Genomic DNA, 17446 nt, shown 5'->3' with positions numbered 1-17446 from the left:
AAATCTACAAAAGCCGAGAAGGATCATTCGAGATTCAAAATACGAGATTCGAAATACGAGATTCAAGATTCGAAATTCGAGATTCAATATCTAAATTAACCAATCAAATCATGGATCTGAAACCTGTATCCTAGCAACATCAAACTGTTCTAAATAAAGATCATTCGTACATGCTCTTTCCTACAAATAAATGTCTTAATAGCTCTTATGTAATGGTTATAAAATGGTTAAATTAACATTGATGAATTAACCCCACACAATATAAACAATTAGCTTAGTGATAACACTGTTGTCTTTGCGAATATCTGTGATTTTGCACTCTGCTTGATAGTATTGAAGAATGGCAAGAGCTGAAATCAAAATGTCTGCAACAAAGGTGCAGAAATTAAAAAAAAGAGATAATCCTATCATGATATATGTAATAAAAACATGAGCAAGTCTAGTTTCTTAATAAAAAACACTCCGAACCTCTTCGGCATTTATTGGATGACTTCTTGCAAATACCTTTAAATATATCAGCGTATTGATCAATGCATATCTAAATTCTTTTAACTGGAATGTTAACAACTCTACCAGAGCGGCGGGAACGATCTTATCTTACTCTATTTGTAAAAAAACACACCGAAAAACTGTCTTGTACGATAGTTACTCCTTTTTCGAGATATAAAATAACATCCTGTTTGGTGTACCAAAATGGGCAATAGTGAATCTATAGTGTACATGTATCCGTCTGAAATCCGATTTACGCATAACAGCATTGGATCCTATTTCAGCGATGGATATCTTATCACAGAAACTTTTCGTCAACTTCTATGGAATAAAATAACAGCTGAGGATTTGCCATTGATTGAAGTTATGAAATATGAAGGGAGTTGGTTTGTTGTACGTGGAAATAGAAGGCTGTTTCTGTTTCAAGAGTTAGAAAAAAGAGGTAAATTGTCAAATGTCAAAGTGCAAAAAAGAAATTTCGATCAGTATCTCTTTCAAAAACAGTTCACATCTTCGAATAAAGGGAAAACTACACTGATGCGAGATTTTCGCAACCACCCAATTAAGAAAGAACTAGATGCGATATGGTCTGAATACCAACAGGAGACCGGTAAGTTTTTACGTTATACTACACGTCTATTCGAAAAAATATTATACGGCGGCGAGGAATCGCCTACGAAAATTGTTGTAACGAATTAAATATTTGTTCCGACAAATTAGACACTAATTTGTCCGGACGATCTGGCTTATTCATTGGACTAATTATTTAGTTGGAAGGACAAATTAGTTTGTTTGGACAAATTTGATATAATTATGTCTCAGTCTTTTCTCTCTCTCTCTCTCTCTCTCTCTCTCTCTCTCTCTCTCTCTCTCCCTCTCTCTCTCTCTCTCTCTCTCTCTCTCTCTCTCTCTCTCTCTCTCTCTCTCTCTCTCTCTCAACAATTATCTTATTCGTCCGAACAATTTGTCCGAAAAAATTACTTGATCTTTGAATAAATTGCCTATTCGTCCGAAAAAATACATAATTATAAAAATTAATATTAATCTATTATTCATATTTATATATGGCCATGAATACAATCATTAGCTATACACATCTTCATACATCAATACTTAACAATTCAAAACACAGTGTCACAAGATTGCGATTTAATTTTTTTAAGTTTTATTTCAGGTTTTGGTAAAATATCATCATATCTTTACATGAGTTTGAACCAGTTTGGTCCTAATTTTTTGAAAGCCACAATTTTTATCCAAAATTGCGCATTTCGCATATTTCATTTTTCTAATGCATCATGTTATTTATCAAAAACATTCAAGTAGTTTTCTGCTGATAGAAACAAATATTACATGTACAGTAGTAATGAGCCCCTCTAAGATGTGTCTTACAGAGATGAAATGTAGACAATCATTTTTTTTTAATTGATTCAGAATCAATATGGCGAAATTTAAGAAACATTGCTAATAAATGCATTTATGTGACGTGTTACAGGAGTATGTTTGTATTTTGGTGAATTTTGTTTTCAGTTAAATCAATCCTTATCAACACCATTGAAGCGCTGGCTATTCTAGCGTTGGTAGGCCTACTTTATAAATACTGGACTTAAGCTTGAAAGAAAATGCCAGGTAAAAGGTCATACAAGCATATAAAAGATTACATGATAGTGTAGATTCCTAATTTTATGTGATTACTTATATCCGACTGAACCATTAAAGAAATAAGGTATCATTTTTTGATGTCTATCGGGATATAAATTCGGGTTGGTCACGTGATCAGATCCCAAAAAGCCCGAAGGGCTTTATGGTAGATTTGATCACGTACCGGGATTTGATCACGTGATTAACCCGTATTTATATCCCGATAGACATCCAAAAATGAAACCTTATATCTTTTATTTACATTTGTTGCAAATTATGACAATAACAATGCTCCATACTTTCTTTTTTGTGATGACCTAGAAAGCCGCTTCGATTATGATTACGTAATAAAAAATAGTACAACAATGTTGCAAGTATTTAATTATCTTGATTAATAAATATGACTCTTCTTTTGACAAGAAAACCCTTTTTTAATATGATAAAGTGAAACAGAAAAGAAAATTCACTAGTAAATTGTAAAAAACAATTTAAGCTTGGCGGAATAGTACCACTTCTGTCGAAGTCGCAGAGCGGTTGGAAATTTGAAAACAAAGCGATCGAAAGTTGAGTTAGAGTCTACTTAATAGGCATTTTCAGGGGAAATTCTATCGCAGAATCAGATTCAAAAGCAGTATGATTTTCCTCCGACATTAGGCCCTATATAGGAAAGCTATTTTAACTTCTAAGTTCTTTTCACGGAACAAAACAGACAGAGAAGCACAAGGAGTTAGATTTGACCGTGATCCGTGAATGGACTAAACACGAAAGGTCTGTGATATTACGTTTGCGATTTTGGTCAAGGCTTAGAAAAAAGTCAGAAATAGATTTAACTGAATTAACTCCTTTGACAAATTGCGATTGTAATTATCAAGAACATCTCGTTTCGATGTCGATCCATAAACATTATTCTGTTTAACGTTACAGGCCTATCTCACCTGAACCATTTATCCCCCGCAATTAATGTTATATTTTTTAGAAACTGAATGAATAAAACTTCGAACAACAAAATACAGATACGTTTATTTCTTTATGACTAAATTATGTTTCCATTACTATATCTAATAGGTGTGTTTCAGCACAAGTCGGTTAGTTTAAGCACATAGAAAAAGTAGTGACCTAGTTTATTAATGCGCTACTTTGACCTCTTGACCCATAATGATGTTATGCAGAAATAACAGCGGATTGCGCAAACAGTGTTTTAAGTGTAAATATTTTGCATCAAATTGCAAGAATGTTTTGCTAACGTCAAACATCTATAATATTTTCATTCAGTTTACATCTGACCGAGAAATAAAAGCGAGAATTTAAACAAAAGGCGAGATCCGCTAATCGCGATTTCAAGTGGATATTAGTTCCTTTCATTGGGAATCTACTGTTTACATATGTAACCTATGTGCATTGAAATTTCAAATCAATACAAAGTCTAACATAATTATAAAAAAAATATACATGCTTTCATAATACAGATCTTCATTTAAATATCAGAAGGGGATCGAGAAGCTTAAAAACAATTCCTCATCTTGATTATCACTTAAATATCTAAACTTCAATTTGAAAAGTTTAACACATTACCTATAGCACATATCCCGGATAACTTTTCCAGTGCGAAGGTGGGATTTTGCACCCGCTCAAGATACAGTTTCGAAAAAATCCATGGGGAAATAACAAATTCAATAGGAGAAATAATTTTCCTACAGGAAATATTGAAAATCCTATAGGATTTTGAAATCCTACAGTAATTATATTTAACTGTAGGAGAGAAGTATTTTCTGCGGAAATTTGATTCAGACAGGTTATTTTCCAATTGGAAATAAAGATTTCTTACCGGATTTTAAAATCCAATGACATTTTTGTTCAAATCCTATAGGAATTTAAATTCATACAGGAAATTGTTTTATCCATCGGGAAATGCCAAATATCTTGTTAGAAAATTGTTGTTCCAATGGTATTTTTTTTCTAGTAAGAATTTGATTTTTACAGGTAAATATCTCACCTGACAGGTGAGATTAAATAATACACTCTTTAAGCAACGGTCTAACATACAGCATATTGAAAGTTTACGATATTAAGCGGGTGCAAAAATGCCAACTTAACAGTGGCATTCTTTAACCGGCACAGTATTATTATAAGAACACATCTTTATATTATTTACCAAAAAAGACATATGGTTGATTTGAGTGTAAAAAATAATTAGATATTGAATCCGTTAATGATGTTCATTAAATTTTTTTGATACAAGATTTTCAACATCGTTTTTACAATAGAATACGTGGCTGGTATGGGATGGGTCAAATTAACAGCTGGGATATGGTGTTTTTTAACACATAAACTGAATGCCCTGACTTACATGTATTTTATAATACATGTAGAATTGATCTCCATTTACATTTCTAAATCTATAACTTTCAAGTTGGTGTATACTAACTAATGTGACTGGTAATAAAGAATATTACGATTTCAAATTTTGTTGATTATGTTCTGTCGAAACACAAGTTTAAATACACATGTACCAGTGCATTTAATGCTTAACACCGTCAGGTGAACATATAATTTCTTCGCAATCACCATACAACCCTAAATAAAACCCACCACAGATGTATTTATGCAGTTGCTATTTATCATAAACATTATGCTCACATGAGGAACATATTACGACACATATCTCTTCAAATAATTTTTTCAATGACAAGTTTATGGTTGGGACCCACTTGTGCTAATAATCAGTAGTTTGTTGCATAAAATAGAGTAGTTCTATAAGGACTGTTTAGAACCTCCCCAAATATGATATAACAGATGCCATAATTCATGTACTTAGACCATGTCTACAATTATTTTTCCATTGTCTATATTGATATGAATAATACAAAACGATTTAAATGCTATATCATTAATTAATTTGCTATATATCTAATACATTGTAGATCAATTAGTTTGGGCCTTGTAAAATTTGATTTTTTTAATCAGCTTCAGGTGACCTTAACTTAGATTAAAAAACGTTTCCCAAATACCAAAATTATGTGGTTATGTCTCTTGCAAAGGTTTTCCTAGCGCTGTATCAAAGTAATGGAAATGGCAAGGGCATGGGTTATTAGGGACGTATTTTGGTGCATTTCACAAAGGGATGGAACATTCATGTGAAACACAATTTCAAGAGGAACTTGTATTGTTATTCCATGCAAGTATATGCATTTGTCTATCCTGCAATGACCTGGTCTTAAACAATCTGTAAGCGAAATTGAGCGTTAAATTGCTCCAAAGTGGCCTATTTTATGGGTCAAAAGTAGGTTTTCAGTTCTGACATTTGGGTGAACTTTTGTGTTGCCGTTCTTTCGCTGTCTCCATGTCGTTTCGTTCAGTCATCCTTTGCCAATTTTGTGGCCTTTGCTAGCGACGTACATGTATATCGTTGCACCTCAACGCAAATGAGAGATCAAGTGCCCTGAATTCTTTGCTCGCACAACATTCATCTTGTACGATAATTCCGCATATATGAGCGATATCTTGGATATGCTAGCTTATATCTAGTCGTTATATTCATTATTTATTTAATTCCGGAAAAAATTGGTTCATTCACTTTATCCCAAGATTAGTAAAATCCTACAAGTTGGTATCAGAAATAAAATCGTCCGCATCATTCTTTTTAAAGTTTTTCTTTGGATGCTTAGGTCGTAAAATATATATAAATATATATATATATATATATATATATATATATATATATATATATATATATATATATATATATATATATATATATATATATATATTTATATATATAATAAAAGAAAAAAAGCAACACTAACTGCAAAACATAAGCGCTTTCATTGTTAAAAATCTTCAGACGTTTTACAGTCGTTAAAACTATGACGTAATTACGTTACCTAGTGATAACGTCAACAATAATACTATGACGTCATAATGCTTATTGAAGGAAACAACCATAGAATAAAGTTATATAGCGTTATATACAGTAAGACAAAATCAGAGACGATGAAACAGTCTATATCAAACTATTTAACGAAGGTTTTAGTGACTTTATAAAATGTTTTTCTTTTTCCCTTCGTTCAATTGCATTGTCAGTTTGTCAGTATATATATATATATATATATATATATATATATATATATATATATATATATATATATATATATATATATATATATATAATACCTAAAATTTAAATTCAAAAGACTTCCCACCCATATTTGATATTTAAACACTATATTTCTGGTGGCTTTAATTTTATTTTGCAGCCTTCCTCTCCCAATTCAGCCTCTTTGCAGTGATGTCGGTGTTCTGAGTTGGACTTATATCGTCGCACTTTAACACAAACAGATCAGGAGTTCCCTAATTACTTGTTTGTACAACTTACTTGTACATGTGCATATTTAACTAAATATTGATATTACTGGTTTTAAATTACATGCACTTTACAAATTTCTAACAATATGTATAATTACCTCAGTTTCTATTTATGATGTGTACGCATTTGCGTTTAACCAGTGCGTTGTTTGCCGTATTTGGGACGTCATTCATTTGCTATCTGTTATTTTAAATTTGGGGGCAGTTCATCGATAGTCCCCCGTAATTATTATAGCAGCCAAAAGCGCCAAGAAATAAATAATGTGATCAATACTCCATACTTTTTTGCAACAATCTGTAATAAACAAAATTGTGATATTTTTCTTTGTTTTATTTGTTATTTTATGAATACCAAATTTTAGGCAAAATTCAAAATGCAAATGTGAACTAATAAAAAGAAGTTATTGCTATCTAAAACAAAATCTGTTGCACAATTGCAAAACTAGTCCAAAGAACAAGTGTACTTCAGCTATAGAGAATGGACCCTTTTCAGTGCCGATTGTATGTAGAAAATACCAACAAATCGCTTTTCCCAGTAATATTTAAGCACTGATGGTTACATCTAATTAGTATGCATGCTTAACTTCACCAAAATAAGCATACAATTTAAATGATTGAGGATATTTTAATGCTTATTAATAATCTAATTCAGGAAAAATTGTGCCGAACCTATTTGAATTGTATTTTAAATCATAGAGATACATTTTAATTGACATTATTCTGTAAATGGATCAATTATTTGCGTCTGGAAAAAATTGTATAGAGTGATTTGAAAAGTTATCTTTCCTTTCATTTTCTCAGATCCTCCGCCATGTGGCAAAACCACTATAATGCCTATTCGGGATATTGAATGATTTTTGGATCTTTTGCCTCTGAAGCGTACATTTCAATTTCTTCTGTTTTGGGTTTTCATTTCTTCAGGTTGCCCAGTAAACTCTTCAGAAACACGCGCTTTTTCTAGCCTACTTCTACAACGTCACCTTTTCAAATATTTTCTCTAGACAACCAAAACAAATTGATTATTTCCGACTTTGCAACTCTTTGACAAATCATGTATTTAGGGGTTGAGATATTTATATATGGCCATTCCGTATCTTTGTGGACAAACCTGAAAGCGCACCGTATCTGGGTCATGGCCAAATAACACACCTCCTTTCAAAACAGGCAGTGATGCGGGAGTAATAACTCGAATTTTTGGAGACGCCAATTTTATGCTTTCGTGCACAATTTCTGATTCAGAAAATCCGCCAACCTAAAGATAGTAAAACTTCACTACATCTTTTACTTTTTAAAACTTTTTTAACTTTATCTAAACTGAATACAAAAAGACCATTTTGATATAATCTGAAGCATACTTCAACTTTTCATAACTATAGTAAACGTTTTTGCGGGTCTCCAACTCATTAAGAAAGTCTCTCAATTTTTTACCATTGGCATTTTTGTGATCTACTTAATTGACGGAGGTACATGTATATGCAAATACACAATCTCTTGATTATTCTTAAAATTCCGTTTTGCCACTTCAAATTGATCTTACAAATGAAAATAGTCTCAAAGGTTTGTGGTTATGATTTTCTGGAAGACTTTCTGTCCAAGACATTTGGTTAAATCCTGAGAGAACCAGTTATTGACACAATTTCCACCCCAACTTCCTCCTGAAGCTGCGCGTAGCTGACATAGTTTTCCGCCTCCTTCTACCTTCGGACAGTAATCTCAGCAAAACCACCTACGTCAGAGAAAAAAAAGCAACTCAACAAACAAATGATTACGTACTTACTTATCAAAAAGCTTATTAATTAAATAATACTCGTAATTACCACCAAGATCCAAAACAGGGAAATGACAATCGAAGCAATACTCTCTCTTGTCCTCAGTGAAGCCTTGCTGGCCTGTGTTATATAGCAGTGATGGGGTAATTGAAAAAAGTATAAATTTTGTAATTGAGTGTAATTAATTACAATTTTCAAAGTAATTGGAGGTATTTTGTAATTGAGTCTGTCTTTAATTACAAGTAATGGAATGTATTTAATTACATTCCAAAAATATTGTGTATTTTCAATAACTTTTCAATTACATTTCAATTACTTTTTTCCAAGTTAAAAATATTAAAGAAAATTTCTTATAATGATAAATAGTTTGTATGTTTGATTGGCATGGGCTTTTGTTTATACAATAATTAAATGTCTCATAATGTTTAATATGTTTAGACCGCATGACACACTGCCCAGGGCAATAGGTAAAGGTCTGATTTTGTTGAGGTGTGAACTCCTCTAATACCCAAGAACTCCCCTTATTAAGACTCAAAGGTTTCTAAATATCACATTCTTGTGAATTATAGCCATTACTATTTATATACTGATATGATGTACTGCCAAAAGTTCTACTTTCCGAGTAAACATAGTTGTGAATAAAAATTGATTCACTATAGAGAAAATATTGTTCATAACCAAGCATGAACTCAATGGTAATTGTTGAAGTTAATGTTAAAGAAAATGTTTCAGTGAATCAAGAAATTTATAACTGATTATTAAACTGAACTTCAACCTTTAAAAACATTACCGTACATAAAGCTCTGTATATCTTTATGCTGTTTATATATGTATATGGTTTCAAGACTTTACAAAATAAAACTATTAGAATGGAATTAATTACATTTATCAAAATAATTGAGTGTAATTAATTACATCTTAAAAAAGAAATGTAATTGTATTTTCAAGTAATTGATAAAATTGTCAATGTATTTGAAAGTATTTAATTACTTTTCAAAGTAACTGACCCAAACCCTGTTATATGGGGCCTTTTCCCCGTCGACATCTGTCCCCCGGAAACATGGCTATATAGCAGCCCCCCCCCTCCCCGGAAAAATGACTATATAGCTGTCTTCCCCCTACGGAAAGCTGATATAGTGGGTTTTCCCCCTTTTTATAGATAGATTACCCCCACGGGAAACCTGGTATATAGTGGACCCCCCCTCCATTCCGGTCACGTGGCAATGCTTTGCAAAAACTTATATGATATTAATTTTATATTATAAAGGATAATTATGGCATTTATTAATACATAGAAGAAAATATTGTTTTTTTTTAACCCCTTACTTACTTAGCCTGTACTGATGAATGCAGATATATGCAACCTGGTCTATTCAAGGGAGTGTGAACCGTTATTAGGCTGACAAGAAGTTGAACATAAACATCATTACGGATAAGGAGTTCAAACATTCTTGCGATGTCCTTTTGTCAAAACGAAAGTTGCTTAGACAGCTGGGAAAGGGAAATTGTGAAAAACGAGCAGACCCACTAACGTCAGAGGAAACCTTTGTTATGAAAAAGAATCGTCTTGGAACTGGTAATTTATGATTTAGTTCTGACCAACTATAACTTATATATTTGTGATGTAAATTGTCAACAAGAACAAATTACAAACGCATTAATTTGTTAAGAAAAAACTTACAATGTCTTTTTATTAAATAGGCCAACGACTAAAATTGTCTTTGAAATTGTTTTCAGGAGATCCCAAGTCATTGATAAATGTTTTGTACTAGCATCTTGGCAATACAATGCATTTTGGAATGGGAAGCAGAGCTGAACATGTCAGTCTCAGATGGGGTGATATGCAGCAAAAGGTCACCTGGACTGGATAGGAATATTTAGAATATAGAGAGAATAACAAAGACAAGAACTGGGGTCACAAGTGATAGTCGGAGTCTTGCACCAAAGATGTTTTAAAATAGAGGTAAAGATTGCCAAGATTTATGAAAATATTTTCCTGAAACCTGAATAGTTTGAATGTTGAATGAAATAGTATATGGCTCTCTCTACATATACTTTTGTCATTTAAGGTAAATCCGCGGTGCCCTGTTTTAGCGTATAATGAGGTTGCCAGGAGAGGACCAGAACAGATGAACAACCTCAGTCGCCATTTTACATTGGAGTTTCAAGGCACCCTGAGAAAAGCTTGGTACGTCAACCAACCAATGGGAAAGAATGCGATTGGCAACATTGTAAAGGTCATGTGTGAGGCAGGGGGAATCCAAGGAAGAAAAGTTAACCACAGCGCAAGAAAAACAGCAATTAGTTCTCCAGTCAATGATGGTGTCCCTCCAACCATAATTCAGCAGCTGTCCAGCAATAAGAATGTTAACTCTATTCATAATTACAGCACTGCCTCTAATGAACAGCAGAGGCACATGTCTTCTATTCTTACAAACTATTCATCTAGTAGCTCGCAACCACTAGTCACAGAATTAGACAGTTCTTGTTTATCCTTTGATAAATGTAGCTCAGCTCTGCTGTCTGCCAGTGTGGTGCCTTCATCAAACACCGACGACATTATTCATCAAACACTGACTGAAATAAGTTCTTATGAAAATCAACCCATAATGAAAGAGCATGTCATTGGCAATTTTAGATTGTCAAATATTTAAGGCAACGGTATATATTTAACTTCTCTTCCAAACAACCGAAATCCCTCAAGAGATGTAGAGTCATCTACAGTGATTCAGAGTCAGATTAGGGGAAAAGTAACTCGATCTGTGATATCTTGAAAATATTAAAAGTGAAGTTTTGTTAAGGCTATAAATGTGATATTTTCTTTGTTATTTAATTTTGTTACTGTTAAAAAAAACATGAAAAATTATTTGTGTTTAAATTAAGTGTTAAGTTAAATAATGTGTTAAATATTGTCCTTATACGTGTATCATATTGCTAAAAATGAAATATGAGTCATTTATGTCCATAGGAAAAAGGAACTAGTTCTGTCATATATTGTAAATATGTTCAAATATTAAAAGTGATGTTGTGTTATAGAAATAAATTTGTTATTTTCTTTGTTATTAAATTTTGTTATTGTTAAAAAATATGAATGATTATTTGTGTTCAAATTATATTTTAAGTTGTTGTTTGTTATAATTGTGTTAAATTTTGTCTTTATATATTATCATATTGTTAAAAATAAAATATCATTCATGTTCATATTCTCGGTTTAAGTTGTTGTTATTAAACAAAATAAATTGATAAATTGTTTCTGTTTTCTGTATGTAATAAATATAATAACACATACCCTTTCCATATCACACCCTGTATCAGACCTTCATCAATATCAGCTCTAGGGCCGAAGGCCCGAGGGCTGATATTGGAATCTCGGGCTGATACAAGTTGTGATATGGAAAAGGATATATGATATTCTCTATGTATCACATATGCAAAAAACATGTAATTTTACTAAGTATGTAAAAAATAATGAATTATTCTCTCTCACTCTCTCTCTCCAATTGATTTTGTTTAAAACTGTAAATTTTATATACAAAAGAATTCTTGCATGTAGTAATGGCATTTGATGCAGTATTGTATATTTCAGCAGTGTCTCTGTTTAGGTGCATAAATAGTGAACATTAAAAACCCTGATTTATCGATTGCTTACAAGACAGGTACATTTAACACAAGCAAAATAAATCAACCGGAAGTTTATCCCAGGTCAGTTTCATGACAAAACACTTACAATAAAATCAACAAGAAACATTGAAAGTAGAATACGAATGAAGTGTCAAAAATCGAATAGTTCCGGTCGTGATCAGCAAAGTTCTCGAAAAATTAAAAAAAAACACCCAAAACCCCCCAAAAATCAAAACACAAAAAACAACAAAAAAACCCAACAAAAACGCGAGTATGCAGTGGAATTGTGCCGGGTTCTGGTTTGCAAAAAATTTATCTAAAAAATTCAGAGTAACTGATGTTCATGACCTGTCAACCCTCTCCGGGAAAGCCCTGAAGTAAGTTAAAAATAGGTTGCAAACGATATTCAAAATGGCAGACAGTTGAAGGCCTTGTTAATTTTATAGTTTAGAGGGTAAACATATATAAAGAGGTATCGTTCGTCATTTACAACATTAGTTGGGTAGCGCCTATGTTTGTTTCCACGAATTAATACCTTTAAATCTTCAGGTAGGGAAGTTGTCAATCATTTAAAGGTTAACTACATGTGCGTATACGAACGACTGATTGTAGTTACGGTCAATGAATGCCACTGGTATCTCACATTTTAAAAGTTATATGTGAAATAATGCATGCGGGCCAACATTAAATTTTAAAAAAGCCACTGACAAAAGATAACGAGAGCTATGTCACCTAATGATAAAGAATTAAACACAGGCATGATACTATGCACTCCCCAAGCTTAAGGGATTTTTTAAATACTAGGATTAATTGTCAAATTGCTAATAGAGGCACACAATTAAATTGTCATTCTCAATACCGATGGCTCTTATATTCACTTGAAGAGTAATTATTTATAACAACCTTACATAGACAATTAATGCTTAAATACCTGCATGCCAAATTAGAAATAAAAACCATTAAGAACTCTGGCATAAGTTATTCCAAAATGGCATACATTTAATCCTATTGATGGTGTAATCAACGAGAGAGAGAAAGATAGAGATATAGAAAAAAAAAAGAGAGAGAGAGAGAGAGAGAGAGAGAGAGAGAGAGAGAGAGAGAGAGAGAGAGCTATTTTCAGAAACGTTACTCACTTAATGTAAAATTTGACAGATTATAGTGTATTTATTTTACAGATTAAAGTTTAAATGGTACAGATTTAAGTGTGAAGTGTAACTTTTACACCACAAAGTGCAGATTGTGCATATTAAAGTGTAGAAAATAAAATTAAAGATGAAGTGCAGATGTGACACTCATTTGTAAATCGGATGTTACAATTAAAATTACAATATGAACTGCAATTTGAACCTAGTGTGGATAAACCTTTTAAAAATAAATTTTAGCTAGTTCGGAATCAAGCGGCTCTTAGCGTATTGTTATTAGACTTGCTCAAGCATTTCTGGGTACTAATCAGTGCTCTTTGTAATACTTTAAATGATGCAAAACATATGTCACTGTGTTTGATAGTACTCAAAAATGGGAGAGAACAGGAAAATGTTTGCAACATTACAGAAACTTAAGGAGGTTTCGCCTCTTGCTTAATTTCTAATCAATTTTAGTCATATACGCTTTTAAGATAGTACGTGCAGATCAATGCATACAAGTGTTTTGTAACAACTCTAGCGTCAGATAATGAAGCGTTATCTTATCATACTCTATTTTTAAAAAACGACACACTTCCTTATACGCTTATTCCTTATTACTCCCTTTTCCCGACGAACCAAATAACATCCTATTTGAACATTTGAAGTGGAAAAATGGGTAATACTAAATCTATGGAGTACATGTATCCGTTCGAAATCAGATTTACGCATGACAGTATCCAATCCAATTTTAGCGATGGATATTCTATCCCAGAAACTTTTCGTCAAATTCTGTGGAAAAAAATAACTGCTGAGGATTTACCATTAATTGAAGTTATGAAATATGAAGGGAGTTGGTTTGTTGTACAGGGAAATAGAAGGCTATTTCTGTTTCAAGAGTTACAAAGAAGATGTATATTGTCGAAGGTCAAAGTGCAACCGAGAAAATTTGATCTGCTTACCTTTAAAGAACAGTACAAATCTTCGAATGAAGGAAAAAATACTTTGATCCGAGATTTTCGCCATCATTCAATGAAGCAAGAACTAGATGAGATATGGTTTGAATACGAAAAGGACAAGGGTAGGTTTATATATATATATAAAAGATATTAAAAAAAGATATTAAACGGTGCCATGGAAGGGCCAAGAAATAGCATGTGTTCAAAGAATTAAGATATTTGTTCTGGCAATTAGATACTGATTTTGTTCGGACGACATAGTTTGCTCTGACTAATTAGTTATTTGTTAGGAAATTGTTATTTGCTCGGACAAATTTTAAATGATAATTAACGATATATGGCTCATCAGTCTCTCTCTCTCTCTCTCGTAAACCGCAGGTGATAAGTTTGAATCCACATGGGGTTTATTAAATTTTTGAAAATCAGAATATTAATCCAGAATTGCATTTTTCGATATTTTGATACTTATTTTTTTAAATTCCTATGCATCATGTTATTCATTATAAGCAAGCAGTTAATGATAAATGACATGATGCACAAGAAGTAAAATATTCAAACTGTATTAATGAGCCACTTTAAAGTGTTATGTCTTACACAGTTGAAATATAAGACAGTCATTAAAAATATTGAATCGAAATATCAAGTTTTTATAATATATCTAATAAGTGCATGTGCCTGGCATATGTAAAAATAGTATGTTTTGTATTTTGTTTAATTTTTTTTTTTCAGAAGCAGAAATCAATCGCAAAACAGTGGTTGTGACGGCTATTCTAACTTTGGTAGGCCTACTTGTACTCCTTAAAACGCAGACTCAATACTGAATGAAAGTGCAAGGATAATAACCATACAAATATACTAAAGTTGGTATTTACTAACTACCGTAACTAATATTAAAACATATGAAGAATTTGAACATATTTGGTGATGCACTGTTAAATTACAAATTATAATTTACCTGTACGTTGAATGTATAAACCTGTCGGGTGAAAAGACAATTTCACTGCAATCAGCTAGCATGAAATACGGAAAAAGAAACGCAACATTATTGACGTAGTTGCTAATTATCAACAACTAAATGTACATGTACATATATCTTTTCAAACAATACTGTACATGAAAAATATTTAGATAGGACACATTTGTACTAATGATCAGTAGTCTAATCAGAAAAAGAGAGGGTATTAATTTTTTTTTTATAAAACTTAAAACCCAAAATATAAAACAAAGGGTTTAGATGACATAATACACTGACTACATGCATATCTAAAACTTTTTTTTATTGTTTATAGTTGTTTGAATAGTACAAAATGATTTAAATGATGAAACATTCATATGCTATGTATCTTCATTCCGAACTTGCCTAAAGGTAAAATAATTCATCTCGGGTTAAATATAACTGTCATATTACTTTGTGCCTCATCCTTTGCCTATGCATTAATGTTTTACATTATTAATCATAATTTTCTTAAAAGGAATCGATTGATGTAATTTTAACTGTCAAATGTGTACTTAAAGATTTGTTAAGTACCTAATATATACACTTATCATTATGATTTCATTGTATTTGTCATTTTAAGATATTTTTATCATTTAAATATTTAAGGAATGTTTGTCTTAATAGAAACATATGATATATGCATAGATTTGATTTTCATTATAATAGTTTTCCTGTTGGGAACAAATTTATCTGATGTATATTTATGGTTATATTACCAATACCTGTACTTTTGATCATGACTCTCAATGTTATTTTAAAGCTTTTCTTAATAATATCACACATGCATGTAATGATTATTTGGTGATTTTTTTTTTAGTAGAAAACATTCTGTATTACAGTCACTCATGTATTTTATATGCATCTACATTGAAATTATTTAAAGTTTTAAACTGGTATGCACATATTATGATATTTGATAAAATTAAAGTGTGTTATTTGTTAAACAAGACTTGTAATTACATGATTACTAATCCATATGTCTTTCCCACTAAAGAAGCTGTAAAACACCAGGAGGAATTGATATTGAAAACAGTTTAACTAGACAACATTGAGAAGGTGATCGTTTCAAAGGGTCCCGCTTAATTAGTGGAAACAAGGATAAAAAAAAAATTTTGCTTTGACCTTGACCTATAACTTTGAAATTTTCCAGCTGACATAGATCTTCTAATTTAATCTCATTACCTCTTACATATAGTCAAATTGTCTCAATCTGAACAAATTAAAGAAGTGGAAAATAATCTATGGTCTAAAACTGATTATAAAGAGATCTGCTATGACCTCCACATTGACTTGGTTCAAGGTCACTGTACGCCATTTACCACAAAGCGCTGTATAAGTGAAGTATACGCCAAAAGGGTTTTCACGGAGAGTACAGTACCGATCAGACCCAACCTAACAGAAAAGTAAAGCAAGACTAAACCCTAAGTTTACTTTTGGGGTTCACTCTGATTTTACTGGAATGGACCCAGAGTAAACCCCAAGTAAACCCAAATCTAATCCAGAGAGTAAACCCCGATCAAAAGTAGACCCATTAGGCAGACGTTACATGAGCGTTTGGAATATACAAGGAATGGGAATAGAAGACAGTAAGAAAATTAGAAAAAAAGGTAGGTCTACTTCACATTTCAATGTTTAATGAGGACCCCAAAAGCAAACCGCAATTAAACTCAAAGTAAACCCTGAATGGACCCAAAGAAACCCCAACTGTTTATGAGAAGTATGAGCCAAATTGTGCTAAGTGGAAAGTATATATGCTCTAGTAAAAGAATTTTTGCATGATCCGATTTAATATTGACCCTTTACCTACAATCTCCATCCAAGATCACTGAACACCTATTGACTATAGACACTCTGTGAGTGAAGTATGAGCTTGATTGGACTCATGGTATAGAAGATAATTAAAACTAGCGAACATTTCTGTGCGCCGTAAATTGCCGATTTTTAGTATGGGAGGCACTCTAGCTCTCAGGTCGTCCATCCAAATTTTTTCAGACCGGGAGCTACAGACCTGCAGCTAAGCAAAAATATGACACGAGCCTTGTTAACAACGAAATGTATTTTGAGATCTGTATCTTGCCTATGACTCTTCAACGGAAACTCAAATTTCGGTTATACGTTAGAAATACATTAATAAAGCATTGTAAACAATACAGACAGAAAAATGAAATTTGAAAAGATTCGTGTCCATGCCCCTCGAAAGGGGTCAGTACTGTTTAAAATGGCCGCAGCCAAATCTTTTTAGCATGTAAAGTGTGTGTAAAGATACTGCACTATAATAGTTTTAATATGGCGTCACACACGTTGAGCACTGTAAAATGCAAAGTCACAAGCGAGAATCAAAGTTCACGCGTGTGGCTGTTACAGTGATTCTTCCATTAATTGGAACTTGTCCTTGGGATAAAACAGAAATTATGACGTATAAATCATATCTGCAGACAAGGCAATGGAGCGGTGTGTGCATACACATTTTCATAGAGCGTGAACGCG

The 17446-nt window shown here is 32.3% G+C and overlaps 1 pseudogene; it reads right to left on the bottom strand.

The window, feature by feature from the left end:
• Window positions 1–7204: 7204 nt before the first annotated feature.
• LOC128160801 (heat shock 70 kDa protein 12B-like) lies at window positions 7205–10818 on the bottom strand (annotated as a pseudogene).
• Between the last annotated feature and the right edge of the window lie 6628 nt (window positions 10819–17446).

Source organism: Crassostrea angulata, chromosome 8, assembly GCF_025612915.1.
Source record: "Crassostrea angulata isolate pt1a10 chromosome 8, ASM2561291v2, whole genome shotgun sequence".
Taxonomy (NCBI): domain Eukaryota; kingdom Metazoa; phylum Mollusca; class Bivalvia; order Ostreida; family Ostreidae; genus Magallana; species Magallana angulata.
Note: the sequence above shows the minus strand (reverse complement) of the source record. Positions and strands in the feature narration are given on the sequence as shown.